The 17518-nt window shown below is 48.2% G+C and overlaps 1 pseudogene across 1 annotated transcript in view; it reads left to right on the top strand.

Moving 5' to 3' along the window:
* The first annotated feature begins 982 nt into the window (after positions 1-982).
* LOC308611141 (ubiquitin-like modifier-activating enzyme 1) overlaps positions 983-17518 on the top strand; it is a 58202-nt pseudogene continuing 41666 nt past the window's right edge. The window contains exons 1-2 of the transcript in view: positions 983-1126; positions 15325-15505. The product of the transcript in view is annotated as a ubiquitin-like modifier-activating enzyme 1 (transcript). The remainder of the gene's footprint in view (positions 1127-15324; positions 15506-17518) is intronic.

The raw sequence follows: 17518 nt of genomic DNA, 5'->3' as shown, positions 1-17518 counted from the left end.
CACTGTAACCATGGGCACTGGCACCATGAGCACAGTCACCATGAGAACTGCCACAATGAGCAATGTCACTTATGGCACTGTCCTCATGAGAAGTGAAACCATGATCACTGTCACCATGGGCAGGACAGCCTGGGTATTGTCACCATGGGCACTGTCACCATGAGGACTCTCACCATGGGAATTGTCACCTTAGGTACTGTCACCATGGGCACTGTCACCATGATCCCTTTTCCATGAGCTCTGTCACCCTGGGTATTGTCACCATGGGCACTATCACTATGAGAGTTGTGAACATGGGCACTTTCACCATGGGCACTATCACCATGAACAATGTCACCATGAATACTGTTACCCTCTGTATTGTCACCATGGGCACTGTCACCGTAAGCACTACACCATCAGAATTGTGATAATGGGCACAGTCACCATGGGCACATTCACCACTGGAACTATCGCCGTGAACACTGTCACCATGAGCACTGTCTCTGTGTGCAGTTTCACCATACACACTATCACTGTAAGGACTATCATCGTAAGCAATGTCACCATGAGCAATATCCCCATGGGCACTTGCACCATTTTGCACTGCCACCATGTGCAGTGTCACCATGGACACTTTCACTATGAGTACTGTCACCATGGGTAATATCACCATGGTCACTCTCACCATGAGCACTGTCATTATGAGAATTTTCACCATAGGCCCTGTCACCATGAGAACTGTCACCATCCTCACTGTCAACATGGAGACCATCACCTTGAGCACTGTCACCATGAGCGATGTCACCATGGTCACATTCAACGTAAGAACTGTCACCACAGGGACTATCAACATTGGCACTGTCACCATGGGGTTGTCATCATGAGCACTATCACCATTAGCAATGTCTCCATGGGCAGTTTCACCATGAGCACTTTCACTATTGACACACTCACCATTGGCACTGTCACAATAGGCACTGTCACCGTGAGTACTGTCACCATGGGCCTTGTCACTCTGGGCGTTAACATCATTGGTACTGTCACCGTGGACACTGTCCCAATGGGAATTTTCACCATGGGCTTTGTCAACATAGGCAGTGTCCCCGTGGGCACTGACACCGTGACATCTATCACCATAAACCCTGTACACATGGGCACTTTCACCATGAGCACGGTCACCATGAGCACTGCCACAATGAGCACTGTTATTTATGGCACTCCCAACATGAGCACTGTCACTGTGGGCATGACACCATGGGCACTGTCACCATGGGCATTGTCACCCATGGTACTCTCACCACAGGCATTATCACTGTGAGAATTGTGAACATGGGCACTGTCTCCATGGGCATTATCACCATGAACACTGTCACGATGAGCACTGTCACCCTGGGTATTTTCACCATGGGCACTGTCACTGTGAGCACTACACCGTGAGAATTGTGACTATGGGCACTGTCACCATGAACACTCTCACCATGGGAACACTGTCACCATGAACACTGTCACTGTGTGCAGTGTCACCATGCGCACTGTCACCATTTTGCACTGCCACCATGTGCAGTGTCACCATGGGTAATATCACCATAGGCACATTCACCATGAGAAATGTGACCATGCGGAATGTCTCTATGGGCCCTGGCACCCTGGGCATTGTCACTGTGAGTACTGTCACAACGAGCACTATAACCGTGACAAATCTCACCATGCTAACTGTCCCCATGGGCACTCTCACTCTTAGAAGTGTCAGCATGGGCACTGTCACTGTCGTCACTGTCACCATGGCCACTGCCACCTTGGGCTCTGTCACCATGAACACTGTAACAATGCTCATTATCACCGTGTGCACTGTCACTATGGGCACTATCACGATGAGCACTGTCAGCATGTACACTATCACTATTTAGCACTGTCACCAGGTGAACTACCACCATGGGCACTGTCACGATGTGCACTATCACCGTAAGCACAGTTACCATGGGCACTGTAACAATGTGCAGTGTCACCATCAGTACTGTCCCCATGGGAACTGCCACGAAGAGCACTGTCACCATTAGCACTGTCACCATCTTGGGCACTGCTTTTATGAGCACTGTCACCATGGGTCTGTCGCTATGAGAACTGCCACCATGGGTATTTTCAACATGAGTACTGTCACCATGGGTATTGTCACCATTTGCACTATCACCATGAGCACTATTACCGTGAGATCTCTCACTGTGATCACTGTCACCATGAGCACTGTCGCCACGGGTACTGGCACAATGCGGACTGGCACCATGAGCCCTGTCACCATGGGCACTATCACTGTGAGCACTCTCACCGTGGTCACTGTCACCATGGGCACTGTTACCATGAACACTGTCACCATGGTCACATTCAACGTAAGAGCTGTCACCATGGGGACTATCACCATTGGCACTGTCACTGTGGGGTTATCACCATGAGCACTATCACCATGGACGATGTCTCCATGGGCAGTTTCCCCATGAGCACTGTCACCATCGGCACTGTCACCATCGGCACGATCACCGTGAGAACTGTCACCATGGGCCTTGTCACACTGGGTTCTGTCACCATGGGCACTGTCACCCTGGGCATTGTCACAATGGGAAGTATCACCATGGGCTTTGTCAACCTAGGCAGTGTCCCCGTTGTCACTGACACCGTGACATCTATCACCATAAACATTGTAAACATTGGCACGGTCACCATGAGCCCTGGCACAATGAGCATTGTTATTTATGGCACTGCCACCATGAAAACTGTGACCCTGAGCACTGTCACCATGGGCATGACAAAATGGGCACTGTCACCATGGGCATTGTCACCCTAGGTACTCTCACCATAGACATTATCACTGTGAGAATTGTGAACATGGGCACTGTCACCATGCGCACTGTCACTGTAAGGACTATCCCGGTAAGCAATGTCACCATGAGCAATGTCACAGTAGGCACTGTCACCATTTTGCACTGCCACCATGTGCGGTGTCACCATGGGCACTTTTACCATGAGTACTCTCACCATGGGTAATATCACCATGGACACTGTCACCGTGAGCACTGTCACTATGAGAATTTTCACCATAGCCACTGTCACAATGAGAACTGTCACCATGGTCACATTCAATGTAATAACTTTCACCTCGGGGACTATGACCATTGGCACTGTCACCGTGGTGTTGTCACCATGAGCACTATCTCCATGGGCAATGTCTCCATGGGCAGTATTACCATGAGCACTGTCACCATGGGAATTGTCACTTTAGGCTCTGTCAGCATGGGACTGTCACCGTGAGCACTTTTTCGATGAGCTCTGTCACCCTGGGTATTGTCACCATGGGCACTATCACCGTGAGAGTTGTGAACATGGGCAATCTCACTGTGGACACTATCACCATGAGCAATGTCACCATGAATACTGTCACCCTGTGTATTGACACCATGGGCACTGTCACCATGAGCACTATACCGTGAGAATTGTGAGAATGAGCACTGTCACCATTGGCACATTCATCATCGGCACTATCGCCATGAACACTGTCACCATGAGTACTGTTACTGTGTGCAGTTTCACCATACACACTATCACCGTAAGAACTATCACCGTAAGCAATGTCACCATGAGCAATATCACCATGGGAACTGTCACCATTTTGCACTGCCACTATGTGCAGTGTCACCATGGGTAATATCACCATAGGCACTATCACCGTGAGAAATGTGACCATGCAGAATGTCTCTATGGGCACTGGTACCATGGGCATTGGCACTGTGAGCACTGTAACATCGGGCACTCTCACCGTGAGAAATCTCACCATGCTAACTGTCCCCATGGGAACTGTCACCGTGAGAAGTGTCACCATGGGCACTGTCACTGTCGGCACTTTCACCATGGGCACTGTCATTGTGGGCACTCTCACCATGGCCATTGCCACCTTGGAGTCTATCACCATGAACACTGTAACAATGCCCATTATCACCGTGTGCAGTGTCACCATGGGCACTATCACCATGAGTACTGTCACCTTGAGTAATATCACCATGGGCACTGTCACCGTGAGCACTGTCACTATGAGAATTTTGACCATAGGCACTGTCACCATGAGAAATGTCACCATGGGCACCGTCAACATGGAGACCATCACCTTGAGCACTGTCACCATGAGCACTGTCACCATGAGCAATGTCACCATGGTCACATTCAATGTAAGAACTGTCACCACGGGGACTATCACCATTGGCACTGTCACCGTGGTGTTGTCACCATGAGCACTATCACCATGGGCAATGTCTCCATGGGCAGTTTCACCATGAGCACTGTCACTATTGGCCATCTCACTATCGCCCCTGTCACCATGGTCATGGTCACCATGAGCACTGTCACCATGGGCCTTGTCACACTGGGTGCTGTCACCATGGGAGCTGTCACCGTGGGCACTATCACAATGGGAAAAATCAGCAAGGGCTTTGTCACCAAGGGCACTGTCCCCATGGGCACTGACACCGTGACCTCTCTCACCTTAAACACTGTAAACATTTGCACTGTCACCATGAGCACGGTCACCATGAGAACTGCCACAATGAGCACTGTTATTTATGGCACTGCCAACATGAGCACTGTCACAATGAGCACTGTCTCCATGGTCATGACACCATGGACACTGTCACCAGGGGCATTGTAACCCTATGTACTCTCACCATTGGCTTTAACACTCTGAGAATTGTGAACATGGGCACTGTCCCATGGGCATTATCACCATGAGCACTGTCACCATGAGTACTCTCACCCTGGGTATTTTCACCATGTGCACTGTCACTGTGAGCCCTACACCATGAGAATTGTGACTCTGGGTACTGTTACTATGGACACTCTCACCATGGGAACTATCACCATGAACATTGTCACAATGAACACTGTCACTGTGTGCACTGTCACTATGTGCACTGTCACCATAAGGACTATCACTGTAAGTAAAGTCACCATGAGCAATATCACCATGGGCACTGTCACCTTCTTGCACTGCCACCACGTGCACTGTCACCATGGGTAATATCACCAAAGGCACTTTCACCATGAGAAATATGACCGTGCGGAATGTCTCTATGGGCACTGTCATCATGGGCCTTCTCACGGAGCACACTGTCACAACGGGCAATATCACCGTGAGAAATCTCACCATGCTAACTATCCCCATGGGCACTATGACCGTGAGAAGGGTCACCATGGGCACTGTCACTGTCGGCACTTTCACTTTGGGCACTGTCATTGTGGGCACTGTCACCATGGCCACTGCCACCTTGGGCTCTGTCACCATGAACACTGTAACAATGTCCATTATCACCGTGTGCACTGTCACCATGGGCACTATCACCATGAGCACTGTCAGCATGTGCACTGTCACTATTTAGCACTGTCACCAGGTGAACTACCACCAGGGGCACTGTCACGATGTGCACTATCACCGTGAGCACGGTTACCATGGGCACTGTAACAATGCACAGTGTCACCATTGGTACTGTCCCCATGGGAACTGCCACCAAGTGCACTGTCACCACGAGCACTGCCACTTTGGGAACTGCTATTATGAGCACTGTCACCATGAGAACTGTCGCTATGAGAACTGCCACCATGGGTATTTTCAACATGAGTACCGTCACCCTGGGTATTGTCACCATTTGCACTGTCACCATAAGCACTATTACCGTCAGAACTATCACCGTGAGCACTCTCACTGTCGTCACTGTCACCATGAGCACTGTTGCCCTGGGTACTGACACAATTCGGACTGTCACCATGAGCCCTGTCACCATGGGCAATATCACTGTGAGCACTCTCACCTTACTCACTGTCTCATGGGCACTGTTACCATGAGCACTGTCAACATAGACAATAGTGCTGTGGGCAGTGTCACCATGGGCACTGCCACCATGTGCACTATCACTGTGAGCACTGTCACCATGGGTACTGCAACCATGAGAAATATCACCGTGAGTACTGTCTGAATGGGTTGTCACCATGTGCACTGTCACCATGAGAACTGTCAACATGGGCACTCACACCATTTCTCGTTGCCACCATGTGCAATGTCACCATGGGCACTATCACCATGAGAATTGTCAGCAAGAGTACTGTCATCATGGGTACTGTCACCAAGGGCACTGCCACCACGTGCACTGTTATCATGGTCACCAGCATCGTGAGCACTTTCACAATGGGAACTACCACCATGGGCATTATCAACGTAAGGACTCTCACCATGGGCACTATCACCATGGGCACTCTCACCATCGGCACTATTGCCATGAACACTGTCACCATGAACACTGTCACCGTGTGCAGTTTCACCATACACACTATCACTGTAAGGACTATCACCGTAAGCAATGTCACCATGAGCAATATCACAATGGGCACTGTCACCATTTTGCACTGCAACCATGTGCAGTGTCAGCATGGACACTTTTACCATGAGTACTGTCACCATGGGTAATATCACCATGGACACTCTCACCATAAGCACTGTCACTATGAGAATTTTCACCAAAGGCACTGTCACCGTGAGAACTGTCACTATGGTCACATTCAATGTAAGAACTGTCACCACGGGGACTATTACCATTGGCACTGTCACTGTGGACTTGTCACCATGAACACTATCAACATGGGGAATATCTCCATGGGCTGTTTCCCCATGAGCACTGTCACTATTGACACTCTCACAATCGGCACTGTCACCATGGGCACAGTCACCATGAGCAGTGTCACCATGGGCCTTGTCACACTGGGCACTGTCACCATGGGCACTTTCACAATGGGAATTATCACCACGGGCTTTGTCAGCGTGGGCACTGTCCCCATTGGCACTGACACCGTGACATCTATCAGCATAAGCACTTTAAACGTGGGCACTGTCACCATGAGCACGGTCACCATGAGCACTGTCACCATGGACCTTGTCACATTGGGCGCTGTCACCATGGGCACTGTCACCATGAGCATGCTCACCTTAAGCACTGCCACAATGAGCACTGTTATTTATGGCTCTCCCAACATGAGCACTGTTACCATGAGCACTGTCACCATGGGCATGACACCATGAGCACTGTCACCATGGGCATTGTCACCCTAGGTACTCTCACCATAGGCATTATCACCATGAGAATTGTGAACATGGACACTGTCACCATGGGCACTATCACATTGAGCACTGTCACCATGAGTACTGTCACCCTGGGTATTTTCACCATGGGCAGTGTCACTGTGAGCACTACACCATGAGAGTTGTGACTATGGGCACTGTCACCATGGACACTCTCACCATGGGAACAACCACCATGAACACTGTCATCATGAACACTGTCACCATGTGCACTGTCACCATGAGAACTGTCAGTATGGGCACTGTCACCATTATTCACTGCAACCGTGTGCACTACCACCATGGGCACTGTCACCATGGGCCCTATCACGGTGAGCACTGTCACCATGAGTACTATCATCATGGGCACTGTCACCAAGGTCACGGCCACCATGTGCACAGTTACCATCGTCACTATCAACGTGAGCACTGTCACCATGGGAACTACCAACATGGGCACTGTCATCATGAGCACTTTCACAATGGGAACTGCCACCATGGGCACTATTAATGTAAGCACTCTCACCATGGGCACTATCACCAAGGGCACTGTCAGTTTCAGCACTATCACCATGGGTACTGCCACCATGACCACTGTCACCACAAACACTGTCACCATTCTCAGTATCACCATGTGCACTGTCACCATGGGCACTATCACCATGAGAACTGTGAGCCTGAGCACTGTCACCATGTGTATTGTGACTTTGGGCACTCTCACCATGAGCACTGTCACCTTGGGCACTGGCACAATGTGAACTTTCACCATGAACATTGTCATCATGTGCACAATCACTGTTAGAACTGTCACGGTCGTCACTGTCAAAATGGGAACTGTAACCGTGAGCACTTTCACCATGAGGGCTGTGACCATGGACACTGTCACCATGGGCAAGGTTCCCATGGACAATTTCACTGTTAGTACTGTCACCATGGACACTATAACTATTGGCACTGTCACCGTGAGCTCTGTTACCATGGGCACTTTCACCATGAGCAGTGACACTCTGACCACTCTCACCATAAGAGAGGTCACCATGGGCACTTTCACGATGGGCACTTCCACCATTGGCACTATCACTGTGAGCACTGTCAACAAGAGCACTGTCACGGTGGGCAGTGTCACCATGTGCACTATCCCCACAAGAACTATCACATTAAGCAATGTCACAATGGGCACTGTCACCATTTGCACTGCCACCATGTGCACTATCACCTTAGGCACTGTCACCATGAGCATTTTACACTGAGTACTGTCACCATGGGTAATATCACCATGGGCACTGTCACTGTGAGAACTGTCACCATGAGCAATGCCATGATGGGCACTGGAGCCATGGGTCTTGTCACTATGAGCACTGAAACAATGGGCACTATCACCGTGAGAAATCTCACCATGCTAACTCTCCCCAAGGGCACTATCACAGAGAGAAAAGTCACCAGCGGAACTGTCACAGTCAGTATTCTCATCTTTGGCATTCTCATTGTGGGCACTGCCTCCGTGGGCACTATTATCATGAACACTGGTACCGTGAGCTCTATCATGATAAGAACTTTGACCATGGGCACGGCCACCATGGGCATTCTCACGGTGTGCACTGTCACCAGGGGCATTGTCACCATGGACACTGTCACAATGAGCATGATAACCATGGGCACTCTCACCATGGGCACTATCACCATGAGCAATATCACCATGGGCACTGTCACTATTTTGCACTGCCACCAGAGGCACCATGACTATGTGCACTGTCACCATGTGCAGTGTCACCATTGGTATTCTCACCATGGGCACTGCCACCATGAGCACTGTCACCACGAGCACGGCCACCATGAGCACTGTCACAAGAACTGTCCCTATGAGAACTGCCACCATGGGCACTTTCACCATGATTACTGACACCGTGAGTATTGTCTCCTTGGGCAATGTCATCGTGAGTACTATCACCATGAGCACTATCACCCTGAGAACTGTCACCACGGGCACAGCCTCAATGCGGGCTGTCATCATGAACACTGTCACCATGGGCACTATCACGGTGAGAACAGTCACTGTGGTCACTGTCACCATGGGCACTGTCACTGTGAGCACTGTCACTAAGAGCATTATCACCATAGGCACTGTCACCATGAGAACAGTCACCATGGGCACTGTCAACATGGAGACTATCACCTTGAGCACTGTCACCATGAGCAATTTCAACAGGGTCACTTCCACCGTGAGAACTGTGACCATGCGTACTCTCACTATTGGCACTGCCTCTTAGGGGTTGTCACGATGAGCACTATCACCATTGTCAGTGGTCTCCATGGGCCGTGTCACCCTGTGCACTCTCAGTATTGGCACTATTACCATCGGCACTGTCATCATCGGCATGGTCACCGTGAACACTGTCACAATGGGTGTTGTCACAATGGGCGCTGTCATCATGGGCACAGTCACCATTAGCACTCTCACCATGAGCACTGTGATATTGGGCACTGTCACCATGGGCTCTGTCACAGTGGGCACTGTCAGAATGGGAAGTATCACCATGGGCTTTGTCAGCATGGGCACTGTCACCATAGGCATGGCCACCGTGACATCTATCACCATAAGCACTGTAACCAGGGGCACTGTCACCATAAGCGTGGTCACCATGAACACTGCCACAATGAGCACTATCACCATGGGCAATGTCTCCATGGGCAGTTTCACCATGAGCACTGTCACTATTGGCACTCTCACCATCAGCACTGTCACCATTGGCACGGTCACCGTTAGCTTTGTCACCATGGGCCTTGTCACACTGGGTGCTGTCACCATGGGCACTGTTAGGGTGGGTTCTGTCACAATAGGAAGTATCACCATGGGCTTTGTCAGCGTGGGCACTGTCCCCGTGGACACTGACACCGTGACATCTATCACCATAAACACTGTATACAAGGGCAATGTCACCATGAGCACGGTTACCATGAGCACTGCCACAATGAGCACTGTTATTTATGGCACTGCCAACATGGCACAGTCACCATGAGTGCTCTCTACCATGGGCATGACCCCATGGGCACTGTCACCATGGGCATTGTCACCCTAGGTACTCTCACCATAAGCATTATCACTGTGAGAATTGTGAACATGGGCAATGTCACCAAGGGCACTGTCACCATGGGCACTCTCACCATGAGTACTGTCACCCTGGGCATTTTCACTTTGGGCACTGTCACTGTGAGCACTACAGCATGAGATTTGTGACTATGGTCACTGTCACCATGGACACTCTCACAATGGGATCTATCACCATGAACACTGTCACCATGAACACTGTCACTCTGTGCAGTGTCACCATGCACACTGTGACCATAAGGATTATCAGTGTAAGCCAAGTCACCATGAGCAATGTCACCATGGGCACTGTCACCATTTTGCACTGCCACCATGTGCAGTGTCAAGATGGGTAATATCATTATAGGCACATGCACTCTGAGAAATGTGACCATGTGGAATGTCTCTATGGGACCTGGCACCATGGGCATTGTCACTGTGAGCACTGTCACAATGGGCACTATCACTGTGACAAATCTCACCATGCTAACTGTCTCAATGGGTACTGCCACCGTTAGAAGTGTCAGCATGGGCACTGTCAGTGTTGGCACTGTCACCAAGGGCACTGTCATTGTGGGCACTGTCACCATGGCCACTGCCACCTTGGGCTCTGTCACCATGAACACTGTAACAATATCCATTATCACCGTGTGCACTGTCACCATGGGCACTATCACCATGAGCACTGTCAGCATGTGCACTGTCACTATTTAGCACTGTCACCAGGTGAACTACCACCAGGGGCACTGTCACGATGTGCACTATCACCGTGAGAACGGTTACCATGGGCACTGTAACAATGCACAGTGTCACCATCGGTACTGTCCCCATGGGAACTGCCACCAAGTGCACTGTCACCAGTAGCACTGTCACCACGAGCACTGCCACCTTGGGAACTGCTATTATGAGCACTGTCACCATGAGAACTGTCACTATGAGAACTGCCACCATGGGTATTTTCAACATGAGTACTCTCACCATGTGTATTGTCACCATTTGCACTGTCACCATAAGCACTATTACCGTCAGCACTATCACCGTGAGCACTCTCACTGTCGTCACTGTCCCCACGAGCACTTTTGCCCTGGGTACTGACACAATTCGGACTGTCACCATGAGCCCTGTCACCATGGGCAATATCACTGTAAGCACTCTCACCTTACTCACTGTCTCATGGGCACTGTTACCATGAGCACTGTCAACATAGACAATAGTGCTGTGGGCAGTGTCACCATGGGCAGTGTCACCATGGGCACTGCCACCATGTGCACTATCACTGTGAGCACTGTCACCATGGGTACTGCAACCATGAGAAATATCACCGTGAGTACTGTCTGAATGGGTTGTCACATGTGCACTGTCACCATGAGAACTGTCAACATGGGCACTCTCACCATTTTTCAGTGCCACCATGTGCAATGTCACCATGGGCACTATCACCGTGAGAATTGTCACCATGAGTACTGTCATCATGGGCACTGTCACCAAGGGCACTGCCACCACGTGCACTGTTATCATGGTCACCAGCATCGTGAGCACTTTCACAATGGGAACTACCACCATGGGCATTATCAACGTAAGGACTCTCACCATGGGCACTCTCACCATGAGCACTGTCACTAATTGCATTATCACCATAGGCACTGTCACCATGTGAACAGTCACCATGGGCACTGTCATCATGGAGACTATCACCTTGAGCATTGTCACCATGAACAAAGTCAATAGGGTCACTTTCACCATGAGAGCTGTCACCACGGGGACTCTCACCATTGGCACTGCCTCCGAGGGGATGTCACGATGAGCACTATCACCATGGGCAGTGTCTCCATGGGCAGTTTCACTGTGAGCACTCTCACTATTGGCACTATCACCATCGGCACTGTCAGCATCAGTACGGTCACCGTGAGCAGAGTCACAATGGGCATTGTCACAGTGGGCACTGTCACAAAGGGCACAGTCTACATTAGCATTCTCACTATGGGCACTGTGATCTTGGGCACTGTCAACGTGGGCTCTTTCACTGTGGGCACTGTCACAATGGGAGGTATCACCATGGGCTTTGTCAGCGTGGGCACTGTCACCGTGGGCACGGCCACCGTGACATCTATCACCATAAGCACTGTAACAATGGGCACCGTCCCTCTGAGCACAGTCACCATGAGCACTGCCACAATGAGAACTGTCATTTATGGCACTGTCCACATGAGCAGTTTCACCATGATCACTGTCACCATGGGCAGGACACCCTGTGTATTGTCACCATGAGCACTCTCACCATGATCACTCTCACTATGGGAATTGTCACCTTAGGTACTGTCACCATGGGCACTGTCACCATGAGCACTTTTACCATGAGCTCTGTCACCCTGCTATTGTCACCATGAGCACTATACCTTGAGAATTGTGACTATGGGCACTGTCAGCATGGGCACTTTCACCATCGGCACTATCGCCGTGAACACTGTCACCATGAGCACTGTCACTGTGTCAAGTTTCACCATACACACTATCACCATAAGAACTATCACCATAAGCAGTGTCACCATGAGCAATATCACCATGGGCACTGTCACCATTTTGCACTGCCACCATGTGCAGTGTAACCATGGGCACTTTTACCATGAGTACTCTCACCATGGGTAATAACACCATGGGCACTCTCACCGTGAGCATTGTCACTATGAGAATTTTCACCATAGGCACTGTCACCATGAGAACTGTCACCTAGGTCACATTCAACATAAGAACTGTCACCACGGGGACCATCAAAATTGGCACTGTCACCGTGGGGTTGTCAGCATGAGTACTATCACCATGGCTAATGTCTCCATGGGCAATTTTCCCATGAGCACTGTCAATATTGGTTCTCTCACTATCGGCCCTGTCACCATGGGCATGGTCACCATGAGCACTGTCACCATGGGCCTTGTCACACTGGATGCTGTCACCATGGGCCATGTCACCATGGCCAGTCACAATGGGAAGTATCACCATGTGCTTTGTCATCCTGGACAGTGTCCCCTTGGGCACTGACACTGTGATATCTATCATCATAAACACTGTAAACATGGGCACTGTCACCATGAGCATGGTCACCATGAGCACTGCCACAATGAACACTGTTATTTATGGCACTGCCAACATGAGCCCTGTTACCATGAGCACAGTCACCATGGGCATGAAACCATGGGCACTGTCACCATGGGCATTGTCACCCTAGGTACTCTCACCATAGGCATTATCACTGTGGAAATTGTGAACATGGGCGCTGTCACCATGGGCACTATCACCATGAGCACTCTCACCATGAGTACTGTCACCCTGGGTATTTTCACCATGGGCACTGTCACTGTGAGCACTACACCATGAGAATTGTGACTGTGGGCACTGCCACCATGGGCACTATCACTATGATCACTGTCACCATGTGTACTGCAACCCTAAGAACTGTCAGCGTGAGTACTGTCTGCTTTGGTTGTCACCGTGTGCACTGTTATCATGAGAACTGTCAACATGGGCACTGTCACCGTTTTTCACTGCCACCATGTTCAATGTCACCATTGGCACTATCACCGTGAGAACTGTCACCATGAGTACTGTCATCATGGGCACTGTCACCAAGGCCACAGCCACCATGTACACTGTTACCATGGTCACTATCACCATGAGCACTGTCACCATGGGAACTACCAACATGGGAAATGTCATCATGAGCACTTTCACAATGGGAACTGCCACCATGGGCACTATCAATGGGCGGACTCTCACCATGGGCACTATCACCATGGGCACTGTCACTGTGAGCACTGTCACCATCGGCACTCTCACCATGAGCACTATTACTGTGAGCACTACCACCGCGAGCGCTGTCACCATGGTCACTGTCACCATGTGCACTGTCACCATGAGCACTGTCACTATGGGTACTGGCACAATGCGGACTGTCACAATGAGACCTCTCACCATGGACATTATCAACATGAGCACTCTCTCCGTGGTCACTGTTACCATGGGTACTGTCACTGTGAGCACTGTTACCATAGGCAATGGCACCGTGGGCACTGTCTCCATGTGCACTGTCATCATGGGCATTGTCACCGTGGGCAGTGTCACCGTGGGCACCGCCACCATTGGCACTATCACTGTGAGCTTCTTTACAAAAACAAGTTTGGGCACGTTCTTTACCTTATTATGTCGGTCATGTAAGGTCACATTCTAACTTGCCTGGAATCATATGTGAAGGTAATCGCCAAGCTGACCTTTTGACACGAATTGTCGCTTTCCCTTGTATTGAGGAGGCACAAGCTTCACATAATTTGCATCATCAAAATTCCGTAGCTCTGTGATATCAATTTCAACTGCCCCGGGAGACAGCCAGATCTATAATTAAAAATTGTCCACATTGTCCAACTTATTCATCCAGTTTGCCCATGGGGATCAACCCTAGAGGATTATTACCTAATATGTTATGGCAAATGGATGTAACTCATGTGCCAACTTTTGGAAAACTATCTTATGTACATGGTTCTGTGGATACCTATTCTCATGTAATTCTTGCCTCAGCAAGAACCGGGAAAGATTTAAGGATGTTATGCAACACGTATTTTTCTGTTTTGCCTTTCTAGGCATTCCAAAAGCTCTAAAAACTGATAACGCTCCTGCCTACATTTCTAAGGCTTTTAAAGACTTTTGTGAAAAATTTAATATTTCCCATTCTATGGGAATCCCCTATAATCCTCAGGGTCATGCAATAGTGGAAAGAGCCCAACATACTTTAAAAGTTCAAATTACAAATTTACAGCAAGGGGAATTCAAATACACTTCTCCACATCACATCTTCAACACACACTATTTGTATTAAATAATTTGAATACTGATTCACAAGGTAATACTGCCATGATGAGGCATTGGAATCCCGATATTAATAAACCTAAACATAGGGTGAAATGGAAGGATCTGCTCACTCGTCAATGGAAAGGACCTGATATTTTCTAACCAGCGGCTGAGGGTATGCTTGTGTATTTCCACAGGACGCTGACTCGCTGTTGTGGGTGCCTGACCGTTTCATCAGACATGTCGGGCCCTCCGACCGTGCCTTACCACTTCCCAGTCAGGCACAAGGCACCACAGCCGGAGACGTCAGCTAATGAATCACCATCAGCTAAAGAACCGCTGCTGCAGCAGATACAAAAGCTCACCATTGGAGAGAGACCAATTCTTTGTCTTCCGCGTCCGCACCCAAGACCTCGCAAGACACAAGCCATCTCTACAAGAACTTCGAATCCACCAACGTGGGGTCATATTAAACGCTTGCTGATGACGCCGATAAAGTGGTAACAGACCAGGGAGCTACCTTAACACCTGGAAATCTTTTTGTTGCTATGCTTGCTATATTAGCCTGCCAGGTAACTAGGGGAAATGCTTTGGATAAATCTTATTGGACATATCTCCCTGATCCACCGATTTTACAAACTGTAGCCTGGGATAATGAGGGTATACCAGTGTCCACTACTATGCCCAGGTTAATGGGAGGAGCCATAAGCTCCTATCCATATAATAAATTTAAAACAAATAATAATTTTACATTTCATGGAAAATCAGGGTTCCATACTATATGTTTTATATTTCCATCAATTAATAACTCTGTAGCCTCTCGTAAGGATGGATGTATACCGGTTTTTCTTAAAGGACAGCTTACTGCTTCTCCTTTGAGTCAATCTAATAAGAGACTTCTTTGGTCTTTGATTTACCTAGCACCTGGAGAAGATCCAACTTATAATCAACCTTCCTCTCATCTCTAAAATTTCTTCCTTGTAATCCTCCTTATGGTATCCATACAGGAGTACAATCATCTATATTACAATCTCCGGAAGACCAATTGGATAGTAACTGGGACGCTGTAGATACCAATACCAGATTTCCTACATGGAATTATTGTATATATTCTTCAAGAATTGATATTCCCATAGAGGATACCACAAAAAATGTGCATGATTGGAGTAATCCTGATCCATGTAAGGATTATAGATCTTATTTACAACATCATGCACATTATGATTGGAATAATACACTCATTCCTGCTTCTATGCTTGTTAATAGATGGCACACTGGAGGATGTGTGCCTCCTATACTAACTATGGCTCAAGAGAGTATGTATTATGCACAGACCCAGCTTTGGAAAGCTATTGCTGCACCACCACCAGTTATTCTTCATAGACCTAAAAATATGGGCATTTATTCTATGCAGGCTTGTGTGTCAGCACCTTATGTATTCTTGGTAGCCCCAAAATATGTGGATCTAAATATTTATTATAATGCTTCTGATTCTACATTTTGGACACATTGCTTTGATTGTATTTCGACAAGTTGTATAAATCCCTCTATGAATGTACAAGTTTTAATGATTCTTAAACGACCGCCATACATTATGTTGCCTGTAAAATTATCCTCTGCCTCGTATGATGATTATGGCTTACAAGTTTTGCATGAAACTGAACTTTTATTACATTCAAAGAGACTTGTTGCAGCTTTAATTCTAGCAATATCTACATTTATAGATGTAATAGCATCACTTTCTCTTTCAATAAGTTCCTTACCTCAACATGTACATACAGCTCAACATGTAAATGAGCTTTCAAAAAATGTATCTTTAGCTCTGGCTACTCAGGAAGTTATAGACAGAAAGTTAGAAGCAAAGGTGGATGCCTTAGAAGAAGCAATTTTACACATAGGGGATGAATTAACAGCGCTCAAAGTAAGATTAGCTTTGAGGTGTCATAAAAAATATAGATGGATTTGTGTTACTCCTCTAAAAGTGAATGAATCATATTTTTGGGAATAAATTCGTACTCATATTATGGGAGTTTGGAACCAAACAGATGCTAGTTTAGACCCTACTAAATTACATCAAGAGATTCATGACATAGGAAATACAGACTTAGGTTTATCTCCGGCACAGTCTGCTCAGAAATTTTTTGAAAGTATTAAGTCATTGGTGTCACATAAAACCTTATTCTCAATGCTCATTAATGGAGGAATCATGGCAGTTGTTGTACTAATTCTGATATTTTTACTTCCAGTCATCATTAGAATAATTATTAAAAGCATCAAACAACTTTCCGTGGAGCTCCATACTGCACTTTTAAAAAATAAAAAAGGGGGAGATGTCGGAAGCCATCCTGGAGGCATTGCACCATGACAAAGTCATGAGCAACGGAAGGCACTGCAAGGCAGTGCCGTGTCAGTAAGGTGGACTACAGCTCCGTTGTTATGTTTTATGATAATAACTTTACATACAGGGGCAA

This window comes from Mesoplodon bidens (assembly GCF_964165515.1).
Source record: "Mesoplodon bidens genome assembly, contig: HAP1_SCAFFOLD_158, whole genome shotgun sequence".
Lineage (NCBI taxonomy): Eukaryota > Metazoa > Chordata > Mammalia > Artiodactyla > Ziphiidae > Mesoplodon > Mesoplodon bidens.
The sequence above is the reverse complement of the archived record's forward strand: the minus strand, read 5'-3'. Positions and strand labels throughout refer to the sequence as shown.